The 15510-nt window shown below is 39.9% G+C and overlaps 1 pseudogene; it reads left to right on the forward strand.

The window, feature by feature from the left end:
* Positions 1–2523: 2523 nt before the first annotated feature.
* Positions 2524–9220, forward strand: LOC113091170 (serine/threonine-protein kinase 33-like; annotated as a pseudogene).
* Positions 9221–15510: the final 6290 nt, after the last annotated feature.

Here is a 15510-nt window from a genome sequence, read left to right on the forward strand (position 1 = left end):
AATTCGGCGTGGCATGGAGGTGATCAGTTTGAGGCAGAGCTGAGGTGGTATGGAAGCCCAGGTTTCTTTGACAGTGGCCTTCAGCTCATCTGTATTTTTTGGTCTCTTGTTTCTCATTTTCCTCTTGACAGTACAGAGACAGAGAATCTATGGGGTTCAGGTTTGGTGAGTTTGCTGGTCAGTGAAGCACACCAACACCACGGTCATTTAACCAACTTTTGGTGCTTTTGGCAGTGTGGGCAGGTGCCAAAAATTCTGCTGGAAAATGAAATCAGCATCTTCAAACAGCTGGTCAGCAGAAGGAAGCATGAAGTGCTCCAAAATTTCTTGGTAAAGGGGTGCAGTGTCTTTGGTTTTCAAAAAAATAAATGGACCAACACCAGCAGATGACATTGCTCCCCAAATCATCACATACTGTGGAAACTTTACACTGGACCTCAAGAAACTTGGGCTACAAGCTTCTCCACCCTTCCTCCAGACTCTATTACCTTGGTTTCCAAATGAAATACAAAACTTGCTCTCATCTGAAAAGAGGACTTTGGACCACTGGCTCTTCTCCTTAGCCCAGGTAAGACGCCTCTGACGTTGTCAGTGGTTCAGAAGTGGCTTAACAAGAGGAATACGACAACTGTAGACAAATTCCTTGACACTGTGTGTGGTGGCTCTTGATGCCTTGACTTCAGCCTCAGTGTATTTCTTGTGAAGTTCTCTAAAATTCTTGAATCCAGTTTGCTTGACAATCCTCATAAGGCTGCGGTTCTCTCGGTTGGTTGTGCATCTTTTTCTTTCACACTTTTCCTTCCACTCAACTTTCTGTTAACATGCTTGGATACAGCAATGTGTGAACTGCTGGCTTCCTCAGCAATGAATGTTTGTGGCTTGCCCTCCTTGTGAAGGGTGTCAATGATTGTCTTCTGTAAGATCAGAAGTCTTCCCCATGATTGTATAGCCCAGTGAACCAAACTGAGAGACCATTTTGAAGGCTCAGGAAACCTTTGCAGGTGTTATGACAATTAGCAAGTGTTTTGAGTCAATTAGCTGATTGGCATGTCACCATATTCTAATTTCTTGAGATAGTGAATTGGTGGGTTTTTGTTAAATGTGAGCCAAAATCATCACAATTAAAAGAACCAAAGACTTAAACTACTTCAGTCCGTGCGCATTCAATTTATTTAATACACAAGTTTAACAATTTGAGTTGAATTACTGAAATAAACTTTTCCACAACACTCTAATTGATTGAGATGCACCTGTATTCGATTAAATATAAATCACTATTTTAAAAACATTTTTGTGTGAATACATGTGAATTTTAAAAAATAACCGATCATGCGTATCTCATCTGTAAAGCCGGTTACATGATTAGTGGTAAATCCCCATCACTTGCTTTCAAATGGAGCGACAGTTAATGCACAAAGCCGTAGTTCACTGACAAGCTACACTTTATCGAGTTCATTATCGAAGGCGATTCATCTTCAATAATGAACTCAATATAGTGTAGCTTGTCAGTGAACAACAGCTCTGTGAATCTGCCGCACCATTTGAAAGCAGGTGATGGGGATTAACCGCTAATCACAGAACCGGCTTTACTGGCGAGATGCGCATGATCATATTGTTCGATATATTGTCCAGCCCTACTGCTGCAGCGCAAATATATTAACCAGTAGCAGATCTGTACATGTGAAGCTGGGGAGGGTGGAGGGTAATCTGCGAAATGCTCTAGTGAATGCCAACCAGCCATTTAAATGTAAAGCAGCAAGCTCATTGGTTGCATATGCAACATGAACCAAGCAGCTTGTGCCAAGTAGTTTAACACTGTGAATATCATCAGTTTGTGTTAATGACCCAGCTGTGCCATCTAGAATTTCATGACAGAACACATTTATTTATTGACTGATTTTTACAGAGCTTAAAAGGTACAGCATAACATGAATGACTCATTCCAAATAAAGTATTAGCAAGAAGGGAAATAAGAAGAGGAGAGAGAGACAGCATGAGGGGAAGTAGGAAAAAATGCATGTGATTGAGAGAAAATTTTTTGTGCATTGAGGCATCATACTAGTGTCACATTTAATTTGGGCTCAAGCCAGAGACACAGCACCTCCCACAGTCAGGAGAAATAATGCACATCATAGTCCATAAACAATCAGTAAACAAGCACTAATGGGATCTTTACTGTTATGAAAAATGCAAGAGGATCAATTGCGGACGTTCTCTCTGCCACAATTACTTTCCTTTGAGTCCTTCCAGAAATCTTGGAGTTCTGTGGATTGGTTTTTGAGCTGATGGCATAGTCTGTGAGGGAACTCAAATTTGTCTCTTTTAGAGTGAAGCTTATTACTAGGGCTGGGCAGTTTTGTCAAAAATTATCACAAAATTGTCATTGTCAGCCAATATCAATAATTATCATAAAAACGATGACCCTTCGAAGGCAGTGCATTCACAGTCCTTCGCTCTGCACACTCTGTCAAATATTCTACAATCCTGATAGTGAATTTCGAACCACTCTCTATCTATTCCATCATGAGTACTTCAGCGGTCAAGGACAATCGGAAAAAAGTGATTGAGCAATCGCCAAAAAGAAAAAAAATTAAGATTCCGCCACCACCAAAGAGGATCTCAACGGGGCAATTGCTAATGGTATCAAGCTAGCACTTAAAGAGTAGCAAAGTACTTTGGACTTGGTTGTGGCCTGGACAGTAAGAGATGCGATAGACTCTGTACTGACCCCGGCATTGCGTGACCTACATATAGACATTTGCGACCAACAACTCTGTATAAGAGCTAGGAGCAGAAGTTGAAAAACTAGCTATCAGAAATTTATACATAAATTTTGGTTTGGCTACTTATCTGAGTTTTAACGTTGTTTTACCCAATTTAAACCAGTGAAATGCTGATGCACCTTTTTATCAATGCCACTCAATTTTTGAAGTTTTAAGAGCTTTTTTGAAGGGGACTTCACAGTTCCTCTCCACTAACAAACACCGGTTCAACAACATTTCACCATTCACCTCAGAACCATCTCTTTTATACATTCTATTGCAATTGCAAAGGCCAATGCTGCAAAACGTGACGCTTCTCAGTTCAGATGTCTCTATGCCATGATCATTCTCACCTATTTCCTAAACCTGTTTAGAGGGAACCCCATTGTGTTACACTTTGACCTCTGCTACTGTTATCACATAAGTATCTGAGCTGATTGGAGTTTTCAGAATTTGTCACAATCAATTTGTTTAGCAGATAGATGGTCAGTAATAAGAGAGGCAGCGCTGTTATGAGAGGACCTGTCAGCGAGACTTGATAATGCCACTGAGAGAGGAGAGGTTAAAGACACTGCTTCCTCATTAATATTTAATCTCTTGTCTGTGTGGCGGATCCTCTTTGCCGCTCCCACTCATCTCACCATAATTACTTTACATTTAATTTGGCTCTGGAGCATGGTTTTAAGCTGAGTAAATTGTACTTAATGTTAGTGTGGAGACTTTAGACACATTCTTTTAAAGTGAGAAGTGAATTGGAGAGTGACAGTTGAAGCTTAGCAAATAAAGGGGTACAGTTTAGACATTAGACATGTAGATGCATGAACATGATGACATAGATCTCTGTCTGCTGCCTGAATATTTAATGAGATATCTTATTTGAAACTTTACAATTCACTGTGTAATGTACAAGCTTTTCAGAAACTGGTCATTGTTCGCTAATAATTACATGCACTTGAATGCATAGAAAAGTTTCTACATTCAGAAAGGTTTACACATAAGTTAACCTATTCTAATGTTGATGATTCTAAAAGAGGAAGTCCTTGTCATATACAGGAAGGACTTTTTATAAAAGCTCTACTGCATTCAATCTTTGCAAACATGTACTTTTTGGTTTTCCTACTTTTTTCATTTTTTTTAAGACTTAGGCCTGGTTCACACGGGATGATTTTAAAATTGTCGGCCGATTTTCCAAATATGAGAGACCCCACACACAGCGATAAAAAATCACGGGTCTAACAGTTTTGGTCGTTCCGTGTGTGGTGTGCAGCCACACGGCAATATCAACCCATCACGGCTGTTTTGATTTTGTTTCCCTGTACTATCACTGCCTCGTCACCTCGCTTTCTGATTGGCTACACGCCACAGTCCACAGGCTGCGTGATTGTTTGTCCTCGGGGGACACCACACACGAGAAGAAATCGGGCAAAATAAATCCAACATGTTGGATATCCCCGATTTGAGATCGGAGCGGTCCCGACATTCTTCCGAGCAGAGGAGAGCAGTCTTAACACACCACACACGGCAGGAATATTTGATCAGATTATTTTACGATAATCGGAGCATCCTAAGATTGTCGGAAGGGGTGAATCGGGGCCTAATTATCCTGCCGTGTGAACCAGCCTTTAAGCAATTTTTTGTGTGATTTATTGAGGGATCATAATTTCTGCAGTGAAAATAAATTCACACAGTTTTCATGCAAAAATATGGGTGCATGCACGTTAAGTGATTGATACCCCAATGTTGCTAATTCTATGGTATCTTTTTGTGAGGGTTCCCATCTTTGAAATTATGTTGTTGCTCTGTATGTGCGAATTACTTATGTGAGAAATACTGTATGTATGGAAAACATTTTATGTCACCCTTAGATTACACATACAAATGTTTCTGGAGCAGAAAGAAAATAGCATCTCAATGGACTCGCACAAACAGTGCAGAGAAGAAAGTGCAACACACTTTCATTGAGGATGAATCCGGCATACAGGTAGACTCCCTACTGATCCAATGCAGTGCATGCTAAATTCCATATGAATATCCCAACTAATTTTGCCTTGAATTTTTGTTTTTGCTGTGCAGGAGACATTATTTTGTTAGCCATCAGAAGTCTATGGCTTCAAATTAGTGGCAAAAGGCCATTTCTATCTAACACCAGAGCCATGGCCTTGCTTGCCCCAGTGTGACCTTGCTCCAGTCTGGTAGCGCCCTCATCAGGCCTGGAGGGAAATTACACCTCTTTATTCTGTTGATTGCCCTCGTTCTCTCAAGAGGTTACTGACTGCTGTCTTTGCCAAATCCGCAGCAGGCAGTGCACAGCCTTGCATGCGCAGAGATAATGATCAAGTTAATTAGACCTGAGATTGAATGAACTGCGGCAGCAACTTAATCATTTGTAACTTGATTAGAAATACTATATTCTCCCAAACTCCAGAGACTGGCAAACTTGAAAATTAAGTTCCACTTTAAGGATTCAGGTCTCAACTTAATGGAGTATAGAGAAGCTGAAAAACAAACCCACCCTCATTCTGACCCCATTAGTCAGAGCTGGAGCATTGTTTACTGTCAATATAGGAGAACGAGTGTGTATGTAATAGTTCACATAATGCAGCCTCTTCATTTGGATACCCAGAAAATCTATTCCGTCGGGAGGAAATTAGGTCAAGGCAACTTTGGCGTCGTCTGGGAAGCCACTCACATTGAGACGCAGAGGAAGTGGGCAATTAAGAAGGTGAACAAAGAGAAGGTAAGTGTTTGGTGGTTATGTTTTACCTGTTGAGGTGATTGATGGAGAGCTGCTCCCATGGTTGTCAAGGATGGGTCAAGTATCACAAAAGCTTTGTATCCATGCAGGCAGGCACTTCTGGTGTAAAACATCTGGAAAGAGAAGTGAGCATCAAGTGAAACATGAACATATTATACATCTAGAGGAAGTTTTTGAAACACCAAAGGTGAGAGCAAAAACATGATCTACTTTGTTTTACGCTCTGCTTTCCTTTAAAGTTCACTCAGCTGTGCTATTGTGAACTGAATCCTACAACTGTGTATGCTGCTGGATTGTGTTTGACAGCAGTTTCTCGTTTGATGTCAAAAATGAGAAATGTACTGTACATACAGTATGTTTGTGTACCATTCTCTAGAGGATGTACCTCGTGACTGAGCTTTGTGTAGGAGGTGATCTGAAAGATCTCCTGCAGAAGAACAAACACTTCACTGAAGAGGAGACCAGACACATCATCAAAAGCTTATCTGAAGCTATTGTTTATCTGCATAAAAAAGGTGACGCTTGCAAAACTCAGTACACCTCCCCTGGGATTCATAAGCAGTTGGTTCTTAGGAGCCTACGGTTGATGGTTCAATGAAAACATACCTCAAATTATATTCTGCTATTTCAATGGCCTTACCTTTAGAGAAATGCATTAAATAAAAACCCTAAAGCTTGAAAAACTGCTCACATGATTGTTGTCTTATACAGTGGCTTTGATTCCTTTTTTCCACCATCTGAAAATTGCTCTAATGATTGCATCCACATTAAGTTTCTCTGTCATTACGGGGAATCAGGCTTGTTTTAATAATGAGATAATAATGAACAACTGTCAGATAAAATATCAGCCCATTTTAATTGAGTCTTAGAGGTTTATTTGACGATTCTTGACATTTTTTCTCTTTCTCTCTCTTTCCTGTGAAATCTGCATTTAGAGGTAATTTAGGACATTGCTTGGCAATGAGACACCATTACATGGGGCTAATGAGTCATTAACAACGAGCAGGGGAGGAATACTGATTAATAGGTGTGTTTTTTAACAGTCCCCGAGTGCTAGTGTGTCTCAAGTCTAGAGGAGCTAATGATTCCACTTGCAATTTGTATACAGGACTAGAGTGTTTTATGAGACTGCAGTATATTAGCCTCACACGCTGATTATAATTTGATTATTTTCACATTTCTATTTAAGTGTGTATAGTTAACAGCAGTAATGAAGAATCATGATGAGTAGAATGGTAAGAAGAGGTGTGCCCTGCTTGGTTCACATAAGAACTGATGATATGAATTGCAATTGTAAGGATACAGAGCAAAAAAAATATCACTAGAATTCCCATTCCCATTCCAGTGCGATGCATTTTTGCCATGCTCTGCTCTCTATGAATAAAATGATCCCATCTCTCCCTTGCTCTGTTTCTTCTTTCTCTCTCTCCGACATTGTTCACCGTGACCTCAAACTGGAAAACATTCTCGTGAAGAGTTTTCACCAAGGCAACGATAACGATATGGTCAATATCAAGGTGAGAGAGACGGTAAAAACTTCTGCGCAGGCATGTGGTATGGCATTCAAACGCGGCGGGACCTCTGGACATTCTCGTCTGTTGATTAGTTCTCCCACTGTCCTCCTTGCCCAAACCTTTTAACAGCTTTTTAAATACTGTCTCATTACACCAGACCTCCTGCCTAACTCCTTTCATATCACATTCTCAAAGAAAATGAATCACAAGTGGCTTTTCTGAGACAAATTTCCAGCAGGGGCACAGCGTGGAGCAGAATAGAACGTTGACGGGAGCCGACCGAAGCCAGTACCTGGAGCGGAGGGTTGAATCAGGGCAGCACTGTGTTATAAATCAGAGTAGAACGGGGGCCCAAAGACAGCGCTGTCCTGGCACTGTATTAAAAGCTTTTATCTGGCAGAAGGTGGTCATCTCTCCTGGATATTAATCCTGCTCGCCCCCACGCACCCATGAAAAGATATACACTCCTCATATATATTATTCATATGGCTCAAGGAGTGCATAGTCTATGTGAGTGGGTATACTGGCTGTTCTGTGGAAGTCTGTTTGGGCCATAAATAGTTTAAATGAGATCAAGAAGTGAAAGCCAGAAAGATAGAGTGATCAAGTGCAGTGTGTCTGTAGCTCATTACTTTCAACATTCCAATTGATCAGAATCTAATGCTGAAAAATGGCAATAATTAAAGAGAGAGAAATAAATGTTTTAGTGTGTCCTGTATGTGCTTTTGTTGAATATTGTTTGATTTTGAATAACATACTGTATCAAAGCCCTGTCCTGTCTTATCTCAGATCACAGATTTCGGACTCTCTGTGCAGAAGGGTGGTGTGGGCAGTGAAAACATGCTGCAGGCCTTCCACTTGCGGGACACCTATCTACATTGGAAATTCATATACTCAAACGCATTCAGTCACATGTCCCATTTACTTGTGATTTGATGAATTACTATGGGGGGTGTTTCATAAATTGAATGGAGGCTGATTAAAATGAGCAGTAAAGAGGAGAGGACCTAATTTAAGTGATGTGAAGCTGAATAATATTCGAGAAAGGGTAGAGGCCGAAAGCCATCAACGGTGTCACGCATCAGATATCAGACATTACACCAGCCTCACACATCTTCCATTATTGACACATGGACTTACTCATTCAGCGCCTGAGGTGTTTAATGGTCACCAGTACAGCCAACAGTGTGATTTGTGGAGCATTGGTGTCATCACGTACACTCTGTAAGAAGATCTCCCATGTTGTTTTCCATTCTATGCCCACACACAGACTCACATGGCCCACTTACACTTTGTGTGTATGTATGTGTTGTGTTTGTAATTCTTTTTCAGACTGTGTGGAGAGCCTCCTTTCATTTCCAGCTCCAAGGAAAAGCTTTCTGAGATGATTATGAAAGGAGAGCTCACTTTTTCTGGCCCTGTGTGGCACACCATTAGTGATGCAGGTTAGAACTGCCTCTGGTGCCCACACCGTTCCATTATGATTGCAGTTCAGCCAGTGTAGTAACTATTGTATGTTTTGTGTTGCAGCCAAAACTGTAATACGGTGTTTGTTGAAAGTTGACCCAGCTCACCGCATCACAGCCAATGAGCTGCTAGATAACCCTTGGATTTCTGTAAGAGAACTCAATTACTCTTAAAATGAGGTCATGAACATTATAGATTCAGAAATCAGTTAATTAGCACTCTTCAATTTGATGGATGAGTAAATGGGGAACCTGCCAGAAAGAAAGACCTGCCAGAAAGAAAATCTGTGTTCACAGGGGGACACCTCCACCACTGTTACAAGTACGAATGTTGTAGAGATGATGCGTCAGTTCCAGAATGCTCCAGAGGATGAAGAGGGTGGGGAGATGAGTGAGGGACTGCAAAACCTCTCTCTCTCACTTCCTCTCAAGACAAAGGGTCTGGGCTGAGAACATCTCAAGAACTCTCAGTAACCTCAGCACCTCCTGAGGATGTCAGAGACAGCAGCAGTAGCAGCCAACACTCCACCCAAAACAAGAAGGTAAAAAACAAAAACAATACAGTGTTGCAATACAGCTCATACAAAAACAAAAGTGAAGCATTTCTGCATCATCATGCACTTAAGAAAAAGCATTCTGTTGTTCATTGTATTATAAAAGACCAGTCAGATCACATTGTCTAGAGCAGTCTGGACGAATCTCAATCCTTCATCTCAGCCATAGGAATGGAAGTCCTTCTGAAATAATAAATGCTTTAATGCAGATCTGCTCACCATTTAATGTTTATATCACTGCACCCACTGAGAATTCTGAGACAATACAATATCTAGTTAAAGAATACCACTTAATGAACATACTGTAATAGAATGTATTTTAAATGAATGTTTGTGTCCTCACATTTACATTTAGCAGATGCTAAATATCCAAGGCGACTTTCAAAAGAAGAACATCAGCAATTTGTTACAGAGCCATGAACAATATTCATAGTTTGCAATGTTTGGATTGTTAGAAAGCTATAATATGAAAAAAAAAAATAGTGCAGATGTGAAATGCAGAAATGTGATGTGAATAGCAGATGTGAAATAAATAATTCTTACTAATTTTAATATGAGATGAACATTTTACAAAAGCACTAAGGCTGTACCACATTCTGAAAATATTCACAGCTAATATATAATATTTGTATAGTGACATCATTTAGCTGAGACAATATTCACAAGTTTTTAGCCTGAATCGAGGTAAACAAACAACGCTTATGGTGTCATTTTTGTCAGATTTTCTCGGGGAGCTGACATGTTGTTTTATTGTAGCCTTGTCAAACAGTTAGCGAGCAGTTTTATGGATCACTTGCATGATCAGAAATTCTAATATTGCTGACATGTGGACTGACTTGCTCGAAAGGCTTTGAAGGTCTCTCAAACCCACTCAGGTTTTCATGTGTTATATATATCATTCCTATAGCCTCTGAAGGAAAAACTATCAGCGTCCTCCTCTAACGGTGTTAAGAAGAGTGCGTCTGGAGCAAAGGCCTGCAGCACTCTCAATACATCCACTGCACAGGTCAGTCATTCTCTTGATTGAGCTTCGAATTGGTTTGCATTTGATTTTCTTTAATATTTGTGCTTATTCAAAAGGAGATATCTGCCAAAGGGTATTTAAAAAAAAACTCTGTAATCAATGTTCTCTGAACAGCCACTAGATGGTGCCAAGATAACCCTTTTCCAGCGTACAGCACTGTCCAGTAGTGTGACATGTTGCGCTTTTGTGAGATGAATAAGAGCGGCTTATCTCCGCAGTCCCACACAGGTAACAAACCCCCCTGCTCAGCCAAGCACAAAAAGCTACAGCAAGGCCTCCTCCATCTCGGGATCCTGTCTCAAACCATCATCAACAGAAGCAGCCTCTGCAGCATCCAACTCAAGCAGGTGTGAAAGCTTGTCCCCACGTCCCTGCACCACTTCCATCCACCGTTCCACCAATCCAGCCTTTGGCTTCCGGGCTAAAAAACACAGCTAGACATCAGCGGTGAGACTGCTTGAGAATTTGCGTTCAGTGCCAAAGGTGAGAAATTCCAGGGGGTCACTGCTGCATGGTGGGCCCGCTGGATACACAAATGACTCTTTAAGCCAAAATAGTTTTACACTGAAGCTGAAGTAAAACTGTACTTCCTCTAATGTGAATGTTCTTGCTTTTATGGATAGATCTTAATAGTTATGTTACCTTTTTTATGATGTAGACAGAGGCCTCCTCTTTTGAGGGTGAGCTAGATATTTTGGGCATTAGTTGCCTGCATTATTTTTTTGGATCTGGAACAGATGAACTCATCATGTCTATTCACGACATCTAACATAAGGTGCATAAGTCATCTTTGGACATTGAAATGCTATTAGCTAAAAAATTCTCTAGAGAATAAAGTGTTTCATCATGAAGGTCTGTGAAGAATGTATGTATACTATAACGACTATAACAGGGTTTCATAGCTTTCAATAATGTTTCCAATGGTAAATTGGCAATAACAGAGTAATTTAATGCAATATTTAAACAAAACATAGTATATACCACTTTAGACTAAAGCAAATTCCACAACAGTACTTGTAAAAATGATCCTGATGGACTTCAAGTTTTCTGTCTATTTATTCTAGGAATGTCTGCTGTTTCCTCTGCAGATGTGTTAATCACACTAGTAGTCATCTTTTGCTAAATAACATCAGGTAGCTGTTGTATGTGAATAGTTCTTTTTTGTTAGCCATTAAAAAGAAGCCATCCAAAAGCTTTTTGTCTCGATTTTCAGCGACTCTTCTATACAATATATGTGACCTATTAATTCCCGATACATTTTTTCTTACCAATGTTAGAAGTGCAGAACGCTTGAACCACAAATAAATAAGTCGGGTGAGGGGACTTAAATGTTAGCTGTATGCTAAGACTGTGAGCGGTGGGGCGCCAAGTGGTTAGACACCATGAAGAGAGCAGGATTGGGAGTCAAAGTGCAGGGGCTCTAATCTTGTTGAGAGCAGCAGGGTATACTGTGAGTATTGCAGAACTCCAGCACTGGTCTCTCTTCTGAAGAGAGAATAATCCCAGAGATGGATGCAATATTAAAATAGTCAAGCAGAACTCACACAGACTGTATTACAATCCTCCTATTTGCATATGGATGTGTGTGAGTGAGTGTTTGTGTTCATGGGGATTTCAGGGAGAATATTGAAGGCCCCTCCGTTTAACCCTCTTAAATGAATTATTACTTGTGCACTCATTTATCTTTTTAATTTGATCTTTTTATAGTAAAAGAAGTGATTGTCTGCATTAATGTACAACTAGGTAAAAACAAGGAAATGCTTGTTTTTTAATGAATATGTCCAAAGGGCCTTGTTATGAATGAGCCCATGAGTGTGTGTGTTGTTGCTTTTATAAGGTCAGTACATAATTTGTGCATTAATATGTTTATTTTCATAAATATTTTTATTATGCACATTCATGAAGTGCCATACTTTTGCTAGAAGATTTAACAGAATGTTTCTATGAAACTAAAATAATGATCCATTATGGAAGCTGTGTGTATAACAATAGACCATCAGGGGTGAGATTTTACCTGGATAACAAATTCTGTAGTTGATATGAAGATAATTTAGATCTTAAAATATAATATTTAAGCAATATAACTAATTTGATTGGTCGAAATCAAAATCAATTCCTAATATCCTAATTCATTTTATTTATTTATTTATTTATTTATTTATTTATTTATTTATCATATCTGTTTTACTTATTTTGGAACAAAATGACCATATTGTTTGATTAAATGTCAATTACAATATATTCAAAAGTTTGGGGTCATTAAGATTTTTTTTAAACAAGTTTCTTATTTGTAGTTTTCGAATATTTTACCAGAATACCAGAAATCTAATTTATTCCTTTAATGGCAAAGCTGAATTTTCAGCAGCCATAACTCCAGTCTTCAGTGTCACACGATTCTTTAGAAAACATACTAATAATCTGATTTGATGCCCAAGAAATATTTCTAAGTGTTGTATTTATAAATAAATATAAACAATGTTGAAAACAGTTGTACTGATTAATATTTTTGTGGAAACTATGATACACTTTTTTTGCCCACCAGATTTGTAACTTTTTTGTAACATTATGAAAAGTATTTACTGTCACTTTTGGTCAATATAATGCATCCTTTCTGAATAAAAGTATGAATTTCATGAAAGAAATTAATGACCCTTAACTGTTTACAGAACCTTATAAAAGCAGTTTCAAACTTGCAATTGAACATTGTACTTAATGTCAGCATAGAAGTGTTTACCTGTGGCTAAGCTAGTAATGCTAAAAAGTTAATATCAAGTAAGTGATATTTCAGACAGTATGAAGAGTATGATTTTTAATTTTTTTGCTCCATCACCAAAAAAAGCAAAGAAAAAAGAAAAGTTCTAAAAGAAGCCAAACAGAAAATTTTGTGTAGCAATCAGAAAAGGTATGAAACAAACAGTGAAATATTTCAGTTCTAAATATCATCACACTTAATTGGTTCGTCCAATCAAAGTGAACCGGAACTATCATCTAAAAGAGAACTAAGCTCAGAGATTGCTCAGTCTCAGTTCTAGAACTCTAAACCTTCGGAGCAGAGAGGAACCACTGGATGGAGCTGTAGAAAACATGAAGCACTGTCACACTAGGAACAGAGACGAGTCTAGGATCACAATAGCTCTGTATTGAGTTTCCTGCATGTCTGGCCATAGTCACTTTTGATGGATTGAGCCATTAAATAATTATAGTGTATGACAGTGTTTATTACCTGTACACAATGACTCATATCCACAGCCTGATCTGACCGATTGTACTACACCAAGATGGACTGTCGACTACCACTAGCCAAACTGACCCATTGATCAAAAAAAGGAAGATAACAATGAATTATACGCTTTAAAAAAAATCTTAACCTCCTGAAGGCTGGGGAGTGAATTTGCATAAGGCATGTTTGGAGAACCTTGTGTACAGCTAATGCCTTGTCAGTAGCAGGGATGGGATTTCAACATATGGCCCTCATTTTCTTGTGCCAGTCTTTTAATTCATTATATCAGTGAAGGGAGAGAGAGAGACAGAGAGAAATCTTCAAATTGAATTGTGCTGGTGGAATGTGACCTGCAGTAAATTACAGGAGTGCATCTGTAGGCCTCAGGGAGAGAGTGAAAGAGAGCAGAAATTTAGTAGATTAAAAAACCGAGAGGAAAAACTTGGTTGGAGTGGAGAAATGGCCCTGATATCTTCACATTCCTCTTTGCCAGCACATCCAAACATTAGTTTTTTTTTTTTAGGGAGATCTTTATCCCGCAAACTTTTCTTCTGAAAAAAAAAAAAAAAAAGCCAGTGTGCACGCAGCAGGCACGGTAGCATGGCAGCTGAGAAAGGGGCGTTTGTTTGGGACAAACCGTAGAGGCACCGAAAATTAGAAAGGCGGCCAGTTGGAACAAGGTGCTTGCCTTCCTCCTCCTCTGCAGTAGTGTAGCCTGACAGATGGGCACCGGGGAGGAGGAGAGGGGGAAATAAAAAAAATCGGTCGCCTCTTTTAGATCCTGGAGTCGCAGGCACTGAGGGATGCAGAGATGCGGCCCGCTGTGTGACTCCAGGAGTTTGCAGGTGGTGCAGGAGTTGGTGTGGCGCGTTAGGTGCTGACACAACCGCAGACGCGTTTCTTAAGAGGAGTAAACATCCGAAACAGATGGCATTTTCAAAGCAAGCTTCATCAATCTTTGTTGACACAATCCCTCTTTTTTTTTTTCTTCTCCAAACTGATCTTATTTGGGATATTTGCAATTATAATACATAAGCTCATTTGAATATCAAATTAATTAGCGAACACACTAGAGTAAATGCTTTTTTTTTATAAGTCCTTGTTAAAAGTGAAAAGTTCTCAACTACGGTCGGATGGCGTGTTAATTTACAGTGATATCTAATCCCATGTCGCCAGACATAAAAGGCATTGCTATACATATTTTAATGGGGAGGTGGTTGTTTTCCAAGCAATTTTCTGCTACAGTACATTCTTAATTTATTCATATTTAATTTATTGGTCTCTGCATACCCACTCAGCAAAACTAATCAACAGCATGTAACAGGCCTCTTAAAGATACAGCGCTCTTTGGCAGGCGGCGGGACACGAGTGGCCCTCGTCTTAGAGAAGGCGCTCTGAACACCGAGGACAGTGCCGAGACGCACGCATGAACTCCCCCAAGGAGACAGTTTGATTCCCACAGACAACCTTTTGATAATTGAAAGCGAGAGAGTGAGAGGAAAAAGAAGTGAGAAATGTGGCCATCCTTGAATCACCTGAAATATTTCAATTTTGCGGGTGCTGACCATCAGCCCCTGCTGCCAGAATGTCATCCACAGAGGACTGCACACCTCCCCCTTCTCTTCCTCATCCCTCGTTCCCTCTCCACAAACTCCTCTGCCCTTGAATCTGATTCGTTTTTTTACCTCGCTCCTCACTTGCTGCTTTGGCAATCATTTAACACAGTGTGACTTCAGTTCTTATCACCTGTGTGGACTGTTCGCTCCAAATACCTATCGACCCATTGACACAGTGGAAGGAGGGACTTGGGCAACCTTACACATGGAAATGATTTCAATTAATTACCATTTCCCCGGAGAAGGCAGAGTGGCGAGAAGAAGAGTGAGTGAGACAAAAGGTCCGAAGAATGGGAACATTCTTGGGGTGTGATGCACGCCAGGTGTAATGAGTGTTGGAAATGTCATTTGACACGTTTCTGTTGCTATGAATCAATTTCTTTCGAGCACTTAATTCTTGTTTTGCTGGCATTATGTGGAGAGGGTGCACTGACCAGAGTTGGGGGAGGGGGTTATTGGGCAATTTTGGCACAAAATTTGAGGGCACCCCGCTGTCACCCTTATAGTAATTGGTGCATTTAATAGTCCAGTGAAAAATCCAGCTCGATTACGAGGACTACTTCAGAGAAAAGCCCAGTCGAAAAAGTGTCTTGGAGAGG

The sequence above is a fragment of the Carassius auratus genome, unplaced genomic scaffold, assembly GCF_003368295.1.
Source record: "Carassius auratus strain Wakin unplaced genomic scaffold, ASM336829v1 scaf_tig00214110, whole genome shotgun sequence".
NCBI classification, from domain to species: domain Eukaryota; kingdom Metazoa; phylum Chordata; class Actinopteri; order Cypriniformes; family Cyprinidae; genus Carassius; species Carassius auratus.